This window comes from Hyperolius riggenbachi, chromosome 8, assembly GCF_040937935.1.
Source record: "Hyperolius riggenbachi isolate aHypRig1 chromosome 8, aHypRig1.pri, whole genome shotgun sequence".
Taxonomy (NCBI): Eukaryota; Metazoa; Chordata; class Amphibia; order Anura; family Hyperoliidae; genus Hyperolius; species Hyperolius riggenbachi.
Genome location: NC_090653.1, coordinates 245,924,914 through 245,945,814, shown reverse-complemented (window position 1 = coordinate 245,945,814; position 20,901 = coordinate 245,924,914). Strand labels below are relative to the sequence as shown.

Genomic DNA, 20,901 nt, shown 5'->3' with positions numbered 1-20,901 from the left:
TAGCTAGAGCAACGTGGTGTCTATCCTGAGGACAACAATCAATGCCTCTAGTGTTCAAGATCTTGCAAAACTTTATTTAGACAAGAGAAGACACAGAAGATTTATATCATTTACACTCACTAAGGAAATCAGTAACTTTTAGCTAAGAGGTAATGGGAGGATATTTCATTACAAGGCATTGCAGCTTTTAATAATTGTAATTATCATATCTAAAGATTTTCAAGCCATAATTACATAATAATAATAATAATTATTATTATTATTATTATTTTCTAGCAATTTCATTCTGGGGACTCAGTACTCTATACAATATAGACTCAGGAAAAGCCTTTATTGTAAACATTGAGGATACTTTCAGACTGGGTTCACAGTGGGATGTTGTGTTGTAAAGTTGCAACGCAACAAAAAAGCGGCAACGCACAAAAACGCTGTGTTACGGTCGCATTAAAGGAGTATTGTAGGGGGAAAAAGAGTTGAACTTACCTGGGGCTTCTAAGGAGCCCCAACTGACGTCCTGTGCCCACGTAGCCACTCGCCAATGCTCCGGTCCCCGCTGCCGGTTCACTTCCAGAATTAGCGATTTTAAAGTAGCAAAAAGCCTGCGCGACCAAGTCCTTACTCCTGCTGATGTCACCGAGAGCAGACTGCGCAGGCGTAGGTACAGTAAAGCATACAGGCAATGAAAAGTATGCGTTCCTGTTCCTGTTAACGTGTGCATTTAGAGGTAACATACTGTAGCAGTGTGCGTTACCATAACTCTTTACGTTACAATGCAACACTAACGTGGCACAGTGAACGATGCATAGCCTTAACATTGCAGTGCGGTAAATTGCGTTATAACACTTTAAAACACAGCAGGGCGAGGTCCCACTGTGAACTTAGCCTCACCCTTACACATTACGTTGCATCACACAAAAGCGATGCAACGATATTATAATGGGACATTCACATCAGGGCAGTGGCGTAGCTAAAGAGCTGTGGGCCCCGATGCAAGTTTTACAATAGGGCCCCCCAAGCACTCTATACATACCAATTTATACGGCGCACCAAATCCTGCCAAGGACAACCACAGTGTCAGAGGAGCTAGAAGGGGATGGGGAACAGTTTGTTAGTGATCACTACTATTCAAAGTATCTATAGAAGTGATTATTACCAGCACAGGACCAATAGAGAGCTTATACTGTAGTTGAGGGAGGGCCCTTCGGGGCCCCTCTGGCCCAAGGGCCCCGATGCGGTGGCTACCTCTGCACCCCCTATTGCTACGCCCCTGCATCAGGGCGTTAGCAGTAGATGTACAGAGGTATCTATCGGAATAAACGCAATTACAGTTGCATCACAGCATACTCTCCACAATGCATGGCGTGACTTTTCCCCTCTGCTGCAATCATGTTATTTCAAATTATGCAATAAAATGCTCCAGTGTGAAACTAGCCGGAAACAAGTCGGCAGATGGAATTTAGCGGATCCGAGATGAAAAATTAACTATAACAAGTAACTTGTCTATATATCTTATCTAAAGTTTAGATAGTTTACACATCAAATCTAGCTGCAAACAGTTTTAATCGAAAATGATTATTTCTTCCTGTGATACAATGACAGCAGCCATGTTGTTTGTAAACATTGCAGAGGCAAGCTTATCTGCATCTTGATCAAACAAACCTAATCCACCCTCCTCCCCTCTGCCTCTGAAATCAATGGCTAGTAACACCTCCTCCCCCTGCCCAGACTGACCTCCCATGAGCCCTTGCTACTGTCTGAAAGTGCCTTGGCTCTCTGAAAACCTGTGGGCGTGGTTTATTTAGTTTATAGGGAATTAGAGTATTAAAACAAAAACAAAAAAGTATTTGGCTTGAGGAATGCCCTATAATACAGTGACCAGATTTTTCTTGGCTCAACCTGGGACAGAGGTGGTGTGTGTGTGGAAGGGGGGGGGGGGGGAGGGTAGTACACTGCACCAAAAAATGGGCGTGTCCCTGATCACAGTAGGAAAATGTGGATGGAGTGAACTGTAATGTAACTCTGAGGCAGTGGGCCAGAGTTTCCTCCTGAAACCCAGATAGGCAATGTGACCCTAAAGGTAATTAGGCAATGTTCCCCAGACTCATGAGTAAAAGCAGTGTTCCCACAATGATGTGGTGAAATGGGAGATTTGCATCATGGATGACAGTCCATGACATGACATGACATGACATGCAGGGCCGAGCCTGGGCGGGTGCTGCGGGTGCATTGCACCCAGGCGCCTGTCTCCGACAGGCGCCGCCCAGCCTCCGCTCACCCCATCTGGCCGCCGCTCTCTCCCTCCCTTCCTCCCTCCCTGTAGCCGCCGCCGCCGCGTCAGACCTCGATCAGGCGGCGACCAATAGTGCGGGAGCTAGGACCCAGCGCCCGCACTGATATGCGGAAGTGACATCACTTCCGCATATAGAGCGGGTGCGTCCGGCGCCCGCACTTACTGGTCGGGTCGCCGCTGATCTTGAGGTCTGCTGAGTGCTGGCTGACTGACTGCCAGGTAAGGGGGGAGCGGCGGCGGCTAGAGGGGGGCTCCCTATCACTCGCTCACCAATGGGGCTCCCTGTCACTCACTAACGGGTCTCCCTGTCACGGCTAGAGGGGGGCTCCCTCCCTGTCACTCACTCACTAATGGGGCTCCCTGTCACTCGCTCACTAATGGGGCTCCCTGTCACTCGCTCACTAATGGGGCTCCCTGTCACTCGCTCACTAATGGGGCTCCCTGTCACTCGCTCACTAATGGGGCTCCCTGTCACTCGCTCACTAATGGCGCTCCCTGTCACTCGCTCACTAATGGCGCTCCCTGTCACTCGCTCACTAATGGCGCTCCCTGTCACTCGCTCACTAATGGGGCTCCCTGTCACTCGCTCACTAATGGCGCTCCCTGTCACTCGCTCACTAATGGCGCTCCCTGTCACTCGCTCACTAATGGCGCTCCCTGTCACTCGCTCACTAATGGCGCTCCCTGTCACTCGCTCACTAATGGCGCTCCCTGTCACTCGCTCACTAATTGCGCTCCCTGTCACTCGCTCACTAATGGGGCTCCCTGTCACTCGCTCACTAATGGCGCTCCCTGTCACTCGCTCACTAATGGCGCTCCCTGTCACTCGCTCACTAATGGGGCTCCCTGTCACTCGCTCACTAATGGGGCTCCCTGTCACTCGCTCACTAATGGGGCTCCCTGTCACTCGCTCACTAATGGGGCTCCCTGTCACTCGCTCACTAATGGCGCTCCCTGTCACTCGCTCACTAATGGGGCTCCCTGTCACTCGCTCACTAATGGCGCTCCCTGTCACTCGCTCACTAATGGGGCTCCCTGTCACTCGCTCACTAATGGCGCTCCCTGTCACTCGCTCACTAATGGGGCTCCCTGTCACTCGCTCACTAATGGCGCTCCCTGTCACTCGCTCACTAATGGGGCTCCCTGTCACTCGCTCACTAATGGGGCTCCCTGTCACTCGCTCACTAATGGCGCTCCCTGTCACTCGCTCACTAATGGGGCTCCCTGTCACTCGCTCACTAATGGCGCTCCCTGTCACTCGCTCACTAATGGCGCTCCCTGCCACTCGCTCACTAATGGGGCTCCCTGTCACTCGCTCACTAATGGGGCTCCCTGTCACTCGCTCACTAATGGGGCTCCCTGTCACTCGCTCACTAATGGCGCTCCCTGTCACTCGCTCACTAATGGCGCTCCCTGTCACTCGCTCACTAATGGCGCTCCCTGTCACTCGCTCACTAATGGGGCTCCCTGTCACTCCCTCACTAATGGGGCTCCCTGTCACTCGCTAACTAAAGGGGCTCCCTGTCACTCGCTAACTAAAGGGGCTCCCTGTCACTCGCTAACTAAAGGGGCTCCCTGTCACTCGCTAACTAAAGGGGCTCCCTGTCACTCGCTAACTAAAGGGGGTCCAGGCTGGCTACATATACTGGGGACACTGGCTGTTTGTCATTATGTGCATTTACTGGTGAAAAGCTGTCTCTTATGTGCATTTGCTGGTGAAAAGCGGTCTCTTTTTATGTGAATTTACTGGTGAAAAGCGGTCTCTTTTTATGTGCATTTACTGGTGAAAAGCGGTCTTTTTATGTGCATTTACTGGTGAAAAGCGGTCTCTTATTATGTGCATTTACTGGTGAAAAGCGGTCTCTTATTATGTGCATTTACTAGGGAAAAGCGGTCTCTTATTATGTGCATTTACTGGGGAAAAGCTGTCTCTCATGTGCATTTACTGATGAAAGGCTGTCTGTCATTACGTGCATTTACTGGTGAAACGCTGTCTCTTAATTTTTAGGTATTTGTCAGTAAAAAAATAACGTGAAAGGTTGGCAACACTGGCTGGCGGCGCAACGGGAAAGATACAGGCAGCCCACCTCACGCTTGGGCTTGGTGGGGGGAGGTGCCAACAGCGAGCGAAAGTAGGGTGGCCGCAGGCAGCCAGAAGTACGCAGTGTGTGACTGCGTCGCACTCGCAGAGCCTCTCAGCCTGAGTCAGTCCAGAGACTAGCAGACTCGCAGGCAGCCAAAGCCAGCCAGGAGCAAGCTCATGGAAGAGGGGTAAGAATGGGGTATCACATGCATGCGTAAAGAGGTGGAAGGTGTGGGTGTGATTAGGCAGGACATGGGTGTGGTTATGTGGTTGGGCGCGGTTAATTTAACCACTCCCATAGGCGCCAGAAAAAATCTTGCACCCAGGTGCCAGGCACCCCAGGCTCACCCCTGATGACATGACATGACTATTTAGTCTGTAAAGTGCTGCAGAAGATGCAAGTGCTACATAAATACATAATGATATGGTGGGACATTACACTTTGACTATGGCTGGGATTGGATTGTAAGCTCCACCAAGGACATGACTACATTCTCTGTCAAGTGCTGCCTTAGATGCCAGTGCTATATAAATACATAATAATATCGTAGGACATTAGACTATGACTATGGTGGGATTAGATTGTGCATGTAATCTGCAGAAGCTGCTGATGCTATAGTATTAGCATACCATTTAATAACCATGAGCCCACAACATGCAAAATGCTGCAACAATAACCCCAAAGTAGAAAATGCAGTCTCTATGACCATCAAATAACTGCAGCAACTGTTACCTCTGACACAGGAACTGCAATAACCGTTACTTCTGACACATGAAATGCATTAGAAAACGATTACTCCGACTCCGCAAACGGTAAATGAGGCAAACATTACCTCATGCGGCCACAGAGTCTCACGGCTGGGACACCCAGCAGCCAAAAGTGGGACATAACCTGGGACACATTGCAGCCTGGGACAGGGGACCCTGAACCTGGGACATGTCCCAGGTAAAATGGGACATCTGGTCAGTGTACCTATAAACAATAGGAAAGGAACACAATTATACAATGAGTAAAAATTCACCTCGGATCCACTTTAAGGCCTCTTTTCCACGAACTGTTTCTAGGCAGTGAAATGCCTCTCAAACTCTCACAACTGCTTACTGCTGGTAATTGCTTGTCGCTGCCTGGTAACTGCTTGTCGCTGCCTGGCAACTGCTTGCTAAGCACTCAGCTCAACAGTTCGTGGAAAAGAGGCCTAACTGAACAAGCATGCACACAGTGGAAGGTCTGAGTCACACAAGCATGCAGCTAGTGGAGGGTCTAGGCTCTGTATACACATCCTATTTTAATCTGCAGATGACTGGCCAATTTTACCACTGCCAGGTAGTATGAGGGTCAACAGATTTACTATGAACAGTTTGAGTAGGTAAGTCCTCATACTACAGGGAGGTGGTAAAATTAATCAGTGATCAGCCAATAATAATTGAAAAAGTGTGTATCAGGCTTTAGTCACAACTGGAACAAGCATACAGCCAGTGGAGGGTCTGAGTCACACCTGGAACAAGCATGCAGCCAGTAGAGGGTCTGAGTCACACCTGGAACAAGCATGCAGCCAGTGGAGGGTCTGAGTCACACCTGGAACAAGCATTCAGCCAGTGGAGGGTCTGAGTCACACCTGGAACAAGCATGCAGCCAGTAGAGGGTCTGAGTCACACCTGAAACAAGCATGCAGCCAGTAGAGGGTCTGAGTCACACCTGGAACAAGCATGCAGCCAGTGGAGGGTCTGAGTCACACCTGGAACAAGCATGCAGCCAGTAGAGGGTCTGAGTCACACCTGGAACAAGCATGCAGCCAGTGGAGAGTCTGAGTCACATCTGGAACAAGCACGCAGACAGTGGAGAGTCTGAGTCACACCTGGAACAAGCATGCAGCCAGTGGAGGGTCTGAGTCACACCTGGAACAAGCATGCAGCCAGTGGAGGGTCTGAGTCACACCTGGAACAAGCATGCAGCCAGTGGAGGGTCTGAGTCACACCTGGAACAATCATGCAACCAGTGGAGGATCTGAGTCACACCTGGAACAAGCTTGCAGCCAGTGGAGCGTCTGAGTCACACCTGGAACAAGCATGCAGCCAGTGGAGGATCTGAGTCACACCTGGAACAAGCATGCAGCCAGTAGAGGGTCTGAGTCACACTTGGAACAAGCATGCAGCCAGTGGAGGGTCTGAGTCACACCTGGAACAAGCTATCAGCCAGTGGAGGGTCTGAGTCACACCTGGAACAAGCATGCAGCCAGTAGAGGGCCTGAGTCACACCTGAAACAAGCATGCAGCCAGTAGAGGGTCTGAGTCACACCTGGAACAAGCATGCAGCCAGTGGAGGGTCTGAGTCACACCTGGAACAAGCATGCAGCCAGTAGAGGGTCTGAGTCACACCTGGAACAAGCATGCAGCCAGTGGAGAGTCTGAATCACACCTGAAACAAGCATGCAGCCAGTAGAGGGTCTGAGTCACACCTGGAACAAGCATGCAGCCAGTGGAGGGTCTGAGTCACACCTGGAACAAGCATGCAGCCAGTAGAGGGTCTGAGTCACACCTGGAACAAGCATGCAGCCAGTGGAGAGTCTGAGTCACATCTGGAACAAGCACGCAGACAGTGGAGAGTCTGAGTCACACCTGGAACAAGCATGCAGCCAGTGGAGGGTCTGAGTCACACCTGGAACAAGCATGCAGCCAGTGGAGGGTCTGAGTCACACCTGAAACAAGCATGCAGCCAGTGGAGGGTCTGAGTCACACCTGGAACAATCATGCAGCCAGTGGAGGATCTGAGTCACACCTGGAACAAGCTTGCAGCCAGTGGAGCGTCTGAGTCACACCTGGAACAAGCATGCAGCCAGTGGAGGATCTGAGTCACACCTGGAACAAGCATGCAGCCAGTGGAGGTTCCAAAGTTAGACCTGGAACAAGCATGCAGCCAGTAGAGGGTCTGAGTCACACCTGGAACAAGCATGCAGCCAGTGGAGGGTCTGAGCCACACCTGGAACAAGCATGCAGCCAGTAGAGGGTCTGAGTCACACCTGGAACAAGCATGCAGCCAGTGGAGGGTCTGAGTCACACCTGGAACAAGCATGCAGCCAGTGGAGGATCTGAGTCACACCTGGAACAAGCATGCAGCCAGTAGAGGTTCCAAAGTTAGACCTGGAACAAGCATGCACCCAGTAGAGGGTCTGAGTCACACCTGGAACAAGCATGCAGCCAGTAGAGGGTCTGAGTCACACCAGGAACAAGCATGCAGCCAGTGGAGTGTCTGAGTCACACCTGGAACAAGCACGCAGCCAGTAGAGGGTCTGAGTCACACCAGGAACAAGCATGCAGCCAGTGGAGGGTCTGAGTCACACCTGGAACAAGCATGCAGCCAGTGGAGCGTCTGAGTCACACCTGGAACAAGCATGCAGCCAGTAGAGGGTCTGAGTCACACCTGGAACAAGCATGCAGCCAGTAGAGGGTCTGAGTCACACCAGGAACAAGCATGCAGCCAGTGGAGGGTCTGAGTCACACCTGGAACAAGCATGCAGCCAGTGGAGCGTCTGAGTCACACCTGGAACAAGCATGCAGCCAGTAGAGGGTCTGAGTCACACCAGGAACAAGCATGCAGCCAGTGGAGGGTCTGAGTCACACCTGGAACAAGCATGCAGCCAGTGGAGCGTCTGAGTCACACCTGGAACAAGCATGCAGCCAGTAGAGGGTCTGAGTCACACCTGGAACAAGCATGCAGCCAGTGGAGGGTCTGAGTCACACCTGGAACAAGCACGCAGCCAGTGGAGAGTCTGAGTCACACCTGGAACAAGCATGCAGCCAGTGGAGGGTCTGAGTCACACCTGGAACAAGCATGCAGCCAGTGGAGGGTCTGAGTCACACCTGGAACAAGCATGCAGCCAGTGGAGGGTCTGAGTCACACCTGGAACAATCATGCAGCCAGTGGAGGATCTGAGTCACACCTGGAACAAGCATGCAGCCAGTGGAGGATCTGAGTCACACCTGGAACAAGCATGCAGCCAGTGGAGGTTGTAAAGTTAGACCTGGAACAAGCATGCACCCAGTAGAGGGTCTGAGTCACACCTGGAACAAGCATGCAGCCAGTAGAGGGTCTGAGTCACACCTGGAACAAGCATGCAGCCAGTGGAGTGTCTGAGTCACACCTGGAACAAGCACGCAGCCAGTGGAGGGTCTGAGTCACACCTGGAACAAGCACGCAGCCAGTGGAGAGTCTGAGTCACACCTGGAACAAACATGCAGCCAGTGGAGGATCTGAGTCACACCTGGAACAAGCATGCAGCCAGTGGAGGGTCTGAGTCACACCTGGAACAAGCATGCAGCCAGTAGAGGGTCTGAGTCACACCTGGAACAAGCATGCAGCCAGTGGAGAGTCTGAGTCACACCTGGAACAAGCACGCAGCCAGTGGAGAGTCTAAATCACACCTGGAACAAGCATGCAGCCAGTGGAGGGTCTGAGTCACACCTGGAACAAGCATGCAGCCAGTGGAGGGTATGAGTCACACCTGGAACAAGCATGCAGCCAGTGAAAGGTCTGAGTCACACCTGGAACAATCATGCAGGCAGTGGAGGATCTGAGTCATACCTGGAACAAGCATGCAGCCAGTGAAGCGTCTGAGTCACACCTGGAACAATCATGCAGCCAGTGGAGGATCTGAGTCACACCTGGAACAAGCATGCAGCCAGTGGAGGTTGTAAAGTTAGACCTGGAACAAGCATGCAGCCAGTAGAGGGTCTGAGTCACACCTGGAACAAGCACGCAGCCAGTGGAGGGTCTGAGTCATACCTGGAACAAGCATGCAGCCAGTGGAGGGTCTGAGTCACACCTGGAACAAGCATGCAGCCAGTGGAGGGTCTGAGTCACACCTCACACAATAACATTTGTAAAGCGCTTTTCTCCCATAGGACTCAAAGCGCATAGCTGTGTCTCGGATTAATACAGGGTTGCAGGCTGGGTTGTGTTACAGAGGAGATAGTCAGATGTTCATGAATGCCAGACTGAAGAGGTAGGTTTTCAGTTTAGACTTAAATGCTTCCAGGGATGGAGCTGTCCTGATTGGGTGTGGCAGGGAGTTCCAAAGTGTAGGGGCAGCATGACAAAAGGCTCTGTCTCCAAAGGTTTTGAGGTGGACTCTGGGGGTGACCAAGGTGTTACGTCCTTTTGATCTAAGATTGTGGGGGGGGGGGGGGGGTGATGTAGTTGCAACAAGTCCTTAAGGTATCCAGGGCCCAGATTGTGCAAGGATTTGAATGTCAGTAAGCCAATCTTAAACAGAATTCTCCATTTTATCGGTAGCCAGTGGAGTGAGCTCAGGGTTGGTGTTATGTGGCAATGGCGGGGTTGGCTCGTTAACAGCCTTGCGGCGGCATTCTGTACTAATTGCAGGCGGCGTAAGTCTTTCTTATGCAGGCCTGTGTAGAGGACGTTGCAGTAGTCTAACCTTGATGTGACGAAGGCATGAACTAGGGTTGGAAGATCCACTGAAGGAATTAGGTGTTTAATCCTTGCAATATTCCTTAGGTGAAAGAAGGAATGTTTCACAACAGCTGAGATTTGATTCCTGAAGCTTAATATCCCATCAATCAGTACTCCCAGGCTGCGCACACAGTCTGAGTTGTTTAGGTCTGAGCTCCCTATCCTTAGCGGTGTTGGTTGAGACTTGGGCTGCTTTGCTGTTGAGCCCTGGCCCTCGATAACAAGAACCTCAGTTTTGTCAGCATTAAGTTTTAGCCAATTACACCTGGAAAAATCATGCAGCCAGTGGAGGATCTGAGTCACACCTGGAACAAGCATGCAGCCAGTGGAGGGTCTGAGTCACACCTGGAACAAGCATGCAGCCAGTGGAGGTTCCAAAGTTAGACCTGGAACAAGCATGCACCCAGTAGAGGGTCTGAGTCACACCTGGAACAAGCATGCAGCCAGTAGAGGGTCTGAGTCACACCAGGAACAAGCATGCAGCCAGTGGAGGGTCTGAGTCACACCTGGAACAAGCTTGCAGCCAGTGGAGTGTCTGAGTCACACCTGGAACAAGCACGCAGCCAGTGGAGGGTCTGAGTCAAACCTGGAACAAGCATGCAGCCAGTAGAGGGTCTGAGTCACACCTGGAACAAGCACGCAGCCAGTGGAGGGTCTGAGTCACACCTGGAACAAGCATGCAGCCAGTGGAGGGTCTGAGTTACACCTGGAACAAGCATGCAGCCAGTGGAGGGTCTGAGTCACACCTGGAACAAGCATGCAGTCAGTGATGGGTCTGAGTCACACCTGGAACAAGCATGCAGCCAGTGGAGGGCCTGAGTCACACCTGGAACAAGCACGCAGCCAGTGGAGCGTCTGAGTCACCCCTGGAACAAGCATGCAGCCCGCGGAGCAGTGCTTTTCAGCGCTGCTAGATTTGGGCGCAGCCGGCGCCTCCATAGACTTCAATAGGAATCATTCCTATTGAAGCGCTCAGTGAGTAACGTCGGCTCCGTCAGAAGACAGAGCCGAAGTTGCTTAAAAACATAATAATTCGGCCTCTAGCAATCGCTGGAAGCCGAATTATTTCATTCCCCCACTATCCATGTCGGCCTGGAGGGGGAATAGTAATTAAATCGGCCCGGACTTGTGCAGAAGCAGGATCAGCCGTATAGCACTGTATCCTGCGCCCAAGTCTACCGGCGCCGATTTCAAATGTACGCTGCAGCCCGTGGAGGGTCTGAGTCACACCTGGAACAAGCATGCAGTCAGTGGAGGATCTGATACACAGATGATACAAGCACGCAAGAAAGGAAGGGTCTGTGTCACACCGGGACTCAAACACCCACAACAAGCTGGAATTCTGGTAATAATAAAAAAACGACTTAAATGCAAGTTTTTTGAGGGGTATTTGCTTCCAAAATAGTTTAATAGTTTGCATGCAAGCGCATTCTGTACTAAACCCTTTCACCAGCGTTGAGGTTCCCACCAAGTTGAAAGGGTCCCTACTCTACCCACACCAGTCAGCAAGCAAGCAATGATTTTATGCTCTAAAACCTGGGATTCATGCTAAGGCTGAGGCACAGGAGCTCTCCTGCTCCTGTGCCAGTGCAGCCTATTTATATAATGTTGTGAGAAGTGCAGTTTGTTGCTTCCCGGAGATCTTATACTGATTTATGTGCATGTATGTGTTCACTAGAATGGCAGAACCAGAGAGGGCTCAGCATGCATCCCAACAAGTTTAAAGTGAACCTAAAGTCACAAAAAAAAGAGATGAACTCACCTGGGGTTTTCCTCACCCCCCTGCAGACGATCGGTGCCCTCGCAGCTCCGCTCCGATGTCCCAGGACCCACCGGCGAACACTTCCGGTTTCGCCGTCACCGGCCGACAGGCATGGGAACGCGAGTGATTATTCGCGTTCCCAGCCTGTATATCGCACCCTATGCTGCTATTGCGGCCAGGAGGTCGCAATAGCAGCATAGGGGGCGATATACAGGCTGGGAACGCGAACAATAACTCGCGTTCCCATGCCTGTCGGCCGGTGACGGCGAAACCGGAAGTGTTCGCCGGCGGGTCCTGGGACATCGGAGCGGAGCTGCGAGGGCACCAATCGTCTGCAGGGGGCTGAGGGAAGCCCCAGGTGAGTTCATCTCATTTTTTTTTGTGACTTTAGGTTCACTTTAAGAGCATGAAATGTTTACTTGCTTACTGGCTGGTGTGGGTAGAGAGGGGACCCTTTCGACTTGGAAGAAACCTCAACGCTGGTGAAAGGATTTAGTATAAAATGCTCTAGCATGCAAACCATTTTGAAAGCGAATATCCTCCAATGCCATTAGTGCAACCGAATGCAACTTGCATATCGTTGTTTTTATCACTACTAGAGTTCCAGCTTGTTGTGACTGTTCAAATGCAGAGGATTACCGTAATAATTTTTTTTAGGGTCGCTGTACATACACTAGAGGGGCTATGAGTGACCACCTGTGCCACGTTTCATCTAGCGTGTATGAGCTTTAGGTTGGAACCACATTTATCAAAATCACATGTTGTTTTCCGCATACAACATTGCATTACAACTGAAAACCAAAGTAATTTAATGGGATGGTTCACAGTTGAATGCAATTTTCACATTGAGGAAAAAACGTATTTTTTGTAATATAAAAATCACACATTCTGTGCATTTTACCATTGAAAAGCTACAGCTGCTGTAGAATAAAGTTTAAATTCACACAAATGTGTGCGAAATTCATGTGCAAAAAAAAACCACACATGGACAAATATGGTACCGACATTGGCTATCATTCATGAACAGCTTGTCAGTAAAAAGAATGGCTGGCGGATTTTTAGACTTCTGGGTGGGCATTCATAAAAAAGTATTCAGGTGCGGTAGCAGTGCGGAGATTCCCCGAACTAGGCTGGCGGTAGGCAGGCGGTAGGCAGGCGGAGACACGGAAGCTGCCGAGTTGATACATTTCTCCGTGTTCCGCTCTGCTGCAGCTGCCTGGGAGGTCTGTGTGTCTCCATTCACTTGCATTGGTATCGCCACATCAGAGGGAGCGGTACTTCCCGACCTCACACCGATTGCGGTGATCTTCATGAATGAACATTTTGCTACATTTGTTCCAATAATCACACTCTGCTCGGTAGTGTCATTTTTGCATGCGGAAAGAGCCTTTATGAATGCTGACTATGCTGAGTGGTCGGTAAAGTCAGCTGTTTTAAGCATTTCCGCATGCGGAAATGCTTTATGAATGATAGCCATTATGCATTGGATTTGCACGTTTTGCCGCACAAGGCAAATTGCACACTGTTGCACTGACCATAATTAAGGGTCGGTTTCCACTAGTGCGGTGCGATTTCTTTGCGGAAAACGCATAAACGAATTCACATGCGGATGCGAATTGTTACGCGTTTTAAAATTAAAATGTCTTAAAATTTGCATCTGTTTGTAAATATGCGATTTTAACCATGTCAGTACCTGTGTCCTTTTACATGGATTTTACACAAAAACGTATGCGAATTGCGCATGGAAAATTTCGCATAAATAATGGGCCCGTTTCCACTATCACGGAAACCGCCGCGATTCTGAACATAAATTGCACGGGGAAACTCTGCCATAGGGGAGAATGGCGCACCAGCCAAATTTCTTGCGGTAGCGATTCGGCCGGAACCCCCCGCAGAATTTGCTCAGAAGGCTGCGATTCCCATAGCCGTGCATGGCACGGCTCATGGGATTCACCTGCGATACCGCTGACCCGGAAGAGCGGCCGCGCGTCTCGCAGACGCAGCGCCGCTACAGTGGAAACGGGCCCTAACGTTGCATGTATTTCGCGTTCCATGTTCAAGTTTCTCTCTGCGAATTTAAACTGGACAGCATTCTGCTTTTTTTCCGCACAGCGTATACATAATAGTTGTCATTCAGTTTTTAAAACTGACATTTACTTACAAAAAATGTATTTGAAATAATTTGCAAAAGCACCAATACTGCTCTCATATACGTTCACAGCAACTATGAAAAAAGGAATTTCTTTTGTGCCCCATTTGCCAGGAAGAAAGATGGCGGCGGCTGCTTCTAGCCACGCCTCCTCCTCCCATCCCCTTATGCTGCTTGTCCCAGCCAGGAGCACGCGATCCGCCCTCTGCCGCCGGATACCGGTTCCCAAATCAGACCCAGCCCTCGGGATACCGAGCTGGTCCCGGGAGAGACGTCACTTCCGGGGTGGGGATGTGAGAACCGCAGCGAGGAGAGTGCGGATAGGAGGCGCCGGCCGCTTCCCAGGGATCAGGTGAGAGTCGGGAGAAGGAGGAGGGGTGCGGGGAGGCATGGGCACACTACAATAGCAGCATACATGGGCAGATAGGGCAATGTATATGTCATCTTCATGATGCCACTGTAAACAATAACACTGAGTAGCCTAATAAATACACATAGGTAGTCATACTAATACTTTATAACATATCCTATATAGTCAAAACACATTACCATACACTCAGCACAAGGCTAGAGATTGCCATTGAATGGTTTGGCTTTTTTGATTGACAGGAAATGGAACTAGTGGGGGAGTGAACTGGAGCTTTGGGCTAACCAGATTTAGAAGATAATGAGTGATAGCAATTAAGCTGTCAGTAATCATTAGCTATCACTAATTACCCTTAGTGCGAAGTTCAAGTGCAGTTCCTGCTAATTCTGGTTGTGAGACACATAAATAATTTTGTTTTTTCTTCTGTAGCTGAAAGTAAATGTTAAATCTCCATACAAAAATATATTGCAAGATATGAAGCCACAATTGTCATTCCTACACCATACATTGACAACTCTAGTATTTTGTCAGCTCTTACTACTCCTTTGAAACATCAGGGGGGGCTTAGATGCTTTCCTTGCGTTGAAAGACATCCATGGCTACAATTACTAGGTAATGCCTAATGATGTTGATCCAGGGATTTTATCTGATTGCCATCTGGAGTCGGGAAGGATTTTTTCCCTTTAGGGGCTAACTGGACCATGCCTTGTAAGGGTTTTTTCGCCTTCCTCTGGATCAACAGGGATATGTGAGGGAGCAGGCTGGTGTTGTACTTTGTACTGGTTGAACTCGATGGACGTATGTCTTTTTTCAACCAAAATAACTATGTAACTATGTAACATCAGGGTGTAGTACTTAAAGAATCATCTGTTCAAAGTATATTTACACTTATACTACATACATTTAGTAAAACTGGTCATGATTGTACAACCAAGATTGTGAGGAGGAGGAGGAGTTTCTGTAATGCTGGGCATACACGGATGGATTGCTTCTTATCAAGTCGAGCCGCTGATGGCTCGATTGATCATTTCCGACGTGTCCGATACCCCATCGGATCGATACTGCGCTCCATCCCCGCGGGCGGACAATGGGACAAAAACGAGCGGAAGATAAGAAGCGCCCGCGGGGACGAGCGGGAATTGATCTGGGTGCACACGGGGACGCGGCGGGATCGAGCTAGCGGCTCCATACGGCGCATAATTGCAGCCGTGTATGCCCAGCATTACATTTACCTGCCAGATAATTTCCAACATGTTGGAAATGATTTATCTAAATATCTATCGGCCTAGCAATTAACCTCCTTGGCGGTAACCACGTGTGTGACACGGGGTAAGCCACCGGAGGGTGCCGCTCAGGCCCTGCTGTGCCGATATACATAATTTGTTTTTTCCAGTAACCTCCAGGACAGGTCCACCATGAGACGACATAGGCTCCTCCCAGGAACAGGAAACGTCCAATTGAGTACTCTATAAATTTTATCCGACACCCTCACTCGCCAGTTGACGTTTCCTGTTCCAGGGAACAAGAGTGCTCTATATCGCTCGCCGGTCTGTCAGGCCAGGTGTGCCAGGGACTTGGTTGGCGGCGTATGGTGGACCTGCCTGGAGAGAATTTAGGATCCGTTTGGAGGGGCTGATTTGTTTCTTCCCTCCTCCAGAGGCTGTCTCTGCTGCCCTTGGTGCGGTGGATCCGTGCACAGCGTGCGGCGTCTGTGACTCCCCGCGTGGCAGAGGCCGTTGGTCGCGCCGGAAGTGACTGGGTGGGCGGTCCTGAGCCTCCGGAGGGTTGGCTGGATGTTGCCCATAATGGCGGCGCCCTAGCGGAGTACTTCCGCCCTTGCGTGACGTCACTTCCGGTCGCGAGCACTTTGCTAGCTGCGTGTTTGGTCTGATCGCCGCCGCCGATGCGCTGCTACCCGCCGCCATACAGCCCCCCCCCCCCCGCATACCCCTTGCGCAGCCTGGCCAATCGCCGCCAGGCTGCGCTATGGGGTGGATCGGGATTCCCTGTGACGTCACGACGTTGGCGACGTCGATGACGTCACTCCGTTCGTCGCCGTGGCGACGGGGGAAGCCCTCAAGGAAATCCCCGTTCAGAACGGGATTTCCTTATGGGCAAGCGACGCCATCGACAAGTACGGGGGGACGCTGCAGAGAGGGGGGAAGCATGCTAAAATGTTTTTTAAAAAAAACCTCCCGCGGCCGCGCAGCCGCATTTATCATACTGCCAGGGAGGTTAAGCATTGTTCTACTCAGCAGGAGATAACCAGAAGACAATACACCAGAGATAATGACCATTCTCTACAGAAAATAATCTAATTATGCATTCTAACAGAAAATCTTATGCTGGGCATAGACGAGTCGACCCGGTGGCTCGATTAGCCTCCGGACCAACTCCCGCTGCGTCCCCGTGGGCTGCAGGATTGATCCACGCGGGCGCTCCTTATCTTCCTCTCGATTCCCCGCTGTTGTCCGCCCGTGGGGATCGAGCGGGGAATCTATCTGGCGGGTCATCGGACCTGTTGGATATTATCAATCGAGCCATCAGCGGCTCGATTGATAAGGGACAAACGCTCTATGTATGCCCAGCATAACAGAAAATTCTAAAGCCCAATCTACACAATACGATTCTTTATGCGATTCGATTACGATTCTATTTACGATCCGATTAAATCCGACATTTCCGATCGGGATTTGATTTAATTAGATTTGCCGTTGCAAAACAATGGCAAATCGAATCCCGATCGGACATGTCGAATTTAATCGGATCGTAAATGGATTCGTAATCGAATCGCACAAAGAATCGTATCGTGTAGATTGGGCTTAACAGAATAATCTAAATTGTATGGTGTATTCCCAGCATTAGAAACCTGTTACACACATCCAATTTTGATTGCCCAATGACTGACCAATTTTACCACTTCCATGTAGCATAAGCACTTACCTATACCATCTGTTCAAAGTATTCAAAATCTGTTGGCCTGCATATTATTGGGAGGTTGTAAAATGGGCTGATCAGAAGTGGATGTGTACCAGGCTTTACGGCTGGAACCCACAAGAGCGCGTTTCAGAGCATTTAGAGAGCGCTTGAAAACGCTAGCGATTGTGATTAGCGATAGTGTTTTTCTAGTGGGTTCCAGGCCTCAGTTTTGGGGATTTGATGGGTCACCAGTAGTGATGAGAAGGTGGGTGGAGTTTTACGTGACATTGTGAGGGGCGGTGTCATCTGGCATTACTGGGATAAGCTGTAGGTGACTGCTGATAGCCCAGAGCTTGGCAGAGGAGATTACACACCTATATTAATAATAATGGAAATAAATAGAGGAGATGGATGGACCAGGTGCTGAGTATGGGCCCCGAAGTGGACTACCCCGAAGTGATCTTTCGTTTCAAGTTGCAGCGCAGACATGCTACTGGCATATTTGTTCAGCCTTTTCTAATTTGGCTAAATGCAATAGACAAAGGCGTCGGTATAAAGGTGCCCATACACTCGTCAGATTGGCAACAGATAGATAAGAAATGCATCTGATGAGCTATCTGATGCGTTTTTTTAGAACATTTTTTACCAGGATAGAATTCCAATAGATTTCAGTTTGAAATCTATTGAAATTCGATCTGATGGCATTTTTTTTGCCATCAGATTTCCATTAAGGCCAATGCAAACTGATAAGCAATCTCATCAGATCGACCTAAATTTTCCACCCTGCCAGTTCGATGGAAATCCATCGAAATCGCCCATCGATCGGTCGATTGGCCAACCGATTTACAATCGATCGATCGGCCAGAAAATCTGCTGAGTGTATGGGCCCCTTAAAGGGTTAAACACTGGTAAACGCAGTAGATTGTCACACAAAATAATCATGAATAGTTTTTCCAGGGAAGAAATATTGTTTATACACAGTATTTATCTTTACCAGTATCTTTGGTCACAGATGTGCAACATTTTTGCTTCCTGTGCGGTCAGGCAGAAATCCAGTAGTCTATTATTAGAAACTCCTTTAATTACATCCAGAAATTTTGATGCACAGATTACTATATAGATGTCTTTTCTCCTCTTCCTGCCTGACCTGTTTTGTTTTACATCTAATCTCATGTTAGACTGAATCATATGGAGCGCTTATCTAGATTCAGCTTTTGAATGCTATCACTTGTCTGTACAATCCTCCTTGCTTATCGCCTGGCGCTGATAAATCCTTTTACATTTGTGGGGGTTAGCATTCTAGGGCATACACGTCTCGTTTCTTCTTATCAATCGAGCCGCTGAGGGCTCAATTGATGACTTCCGAGGTCCGATTGCCCACCGGATCGATTCCGCGCTAGATACCAGCATGCAGAACAATAGAAAAAACGAAGCGCTGATTAGAAAGCACCCGCAAGGACGAGCGGGAATCGATCCGCGCGGACGAGCGGTGACGCTCCGGCGTCGAGCTGCTATCTAGCCATGTATGCCCAGCATAATAGGTAACAGGCTGTCACGTGACATGCGTCACATGACGCGCTAGCATATCACACGCTGGCACGTCCCTACGGCGTGTCGTGATGAGCCCTTTGCCATGATGACACAACACAGGAAACGGAGAGTTTTAACCTCCGCTAATCGCCTGCTCACGTCTCTACAGGGAGGGAGGAAAGAGAGGAATCCGGCCGCCTATTGACGCGCTAGATGTACAGCGCACGCAGGCCAGATACGGCCCGTAGGCCGTAGTTTGCCCAGCGCTAATTCTCCCACATCTGTGACTAATTATCACTGCAATTTGATCTCTCAGCTGTGTCAGCTCAGGAATCTCCTCTGCTACTGCAGTGCAGCTAATTTGTAAACACAGGATGTTAACACTCTGTCTGCTTCCATGAAAGCAGGAAGTAGACACACTAGATTTATTGCAGGATTTGTATCAGCTGTAACAAAGAAATTGTTTATCTTTAAAGGTTATGCGGTTTCTTATGTTTTAGAGTAGAGAGGAAGTTCTGAGTTTAGGTCTGCGTTAAGCAAAACGGTTGATTTTGCAGTTCTCTTTTCAAATAGGTGGAAAATAACAACCCCATGTATATTATATGCTAATGAGGGGGCAGCTCATGGGTGCAGGGAAGGGACTAAAACGAATGTTGTATTGCCAGCAGGGGACACATGAGACATCGCTTATTTACACAAATGGTTTATGTGATATGCTTTGCACTAAGACATTCTATCCCCAGGGATTCTGTGTGCTGGTATAAATGTCAGCACTGAAACCCCAAATTCCCACCGCTATATGAAAATCTGTGTCGTGTTTTTAAAGTGACACTGAAGCAAAAAAAAACTTATATAATGAATTGTATGTGTAGTAGTAGCAAAGTTAAATTAAAAAGGTCACAACTATGTAGTGTCGCCTGCGCAGAGTGCTCCCGTGCGTGGCCACGTAATCAAGGGCGCGCACCTCTGGGTAGCTGGTCAGCTGCAACCACCCTGACCAGGAAGTTCGGGAGGTGGGTAGATAGTACTGAAGGAGAACGGGGGGAGTGGTGGACATGAGCCCACTAAACATGCCTGCCCCCCTCCCCCCATTTTTTATTTAATTTTCTGCTAAGTGATCCTTTGATAGAATATTAGTAGCAAAAAAAGAGTCCCGTCGTTTTTATTTTCAGTTATACAGCTTTTTTTTTTTATATAACATTGTATCATTCTGTCATATTTGCAGTTACAAACAACACTGTGTATTTTAAACCGTGAAACAGAGCAGAGCTAATGACCGTTTGAACTTCCCTGCAGTAAAACCTTGTCTGAAGCTGTCTCTTGCTGTTTCTTTGATGCATAAGTGCTGCAGAAAATAAGATGGTCTCTGACCCAAGTTGGCTCCTAAAGCTCAGAGAAGCTCTTTTGCATAGATAACTAAAGTTTTGGTTTTTTTTAACTCTTCCTGTACTGGAAACAATATGAGATTCTTTCCTTTACTACTAGTGCTCTATCTCTTTTCTTAAGGTGGCCATACATTTATAGATTTGCAGCAGATTCGACCATCAGATTTCTGTCAGATGCCTGTCAAGTCGAATCTGATGTGGGCCACACACTAGAAACAGATTTCAGAATGAAATCTATTGGAAATTGATCTAAATGCATTATTGGACCATTAGATCTATTGCAACTCTATGGGCCATAAAACTGCGTCCAGCAGCAGATTGACCTAGATTTTCCATCCTGTCAGATCGATCAAATCGATCAATTAGGGAATTTGAAAGAATCTATTTCTGATCGATCCATTCAATAGAATTGATCCATCGATCGATGGCTGAAATTGACCAGTGTATGGGTCCCTTAAGCTGTACTACACATACAATTCATTGTCTCATAAGTTTATTTTCACTTCAGATTCCCTTATTCCCTTTAAAGAAAATCTCTGAGAAAAAACTCCCCTGGGGGGTACTCGTCTGCGGTGGGGGAAGCCTTCGGATCCTATCGAGGCTTCCCCCGTCCTCCTCGGTCCCACGGCGGCGGAGATAAAGCTCCATGAACAGCGGGGATGTAAATATTTACCTTCCCGGCTCTAGCGCAGGCGCAGTATCTGCTCTCCGCATGGAGATAGGCGGTAATAGCTGATCGCTGTCGGGCCGCTCTACTGCGCAGGCGCAAGTCTCCTGCGCAGTAGAGCAGACCCAACAGAGATCGGCTATTTTCGCCTATCTCCGTGCTGAGAGTCCCAACAGCGCCCCCGCTGGAGCCAGGAAAGGTAAATAAATCGGTGCTTGTCGAGGGAGAATTGCCGGACACTTCGGGGGAGCCAGCACTGGACTGCCTGCAGCTACAGTG

The 20,901-nt window shown here is 49.3% G+C and overlaps 1 protein-coding gene across 1 annotated transcript in view; it reads left to right on the top strand.

Annotated features, from left to right (window-relative positions):
* Positions 1 to 13,931: 13,931 nt before the first annotated feature.
* LRRC8A (leucine rich repeat containing 8 VRAC subunit A) overlaps positions 13,932 to 20,901 on the top strand; it is a 54,995-nt gene continuing 48,025 nt past the window's right edge. Inside the window, exon 1 of the mRNA XM_068248505.1 lies at positions 13,932 to 14,106. The gene's annotated coding sequence lies outside the window, so the exon portion shown is untranslated. The remainder of the gene's footprint in view (positions 14,107 to 20,901) is intronic.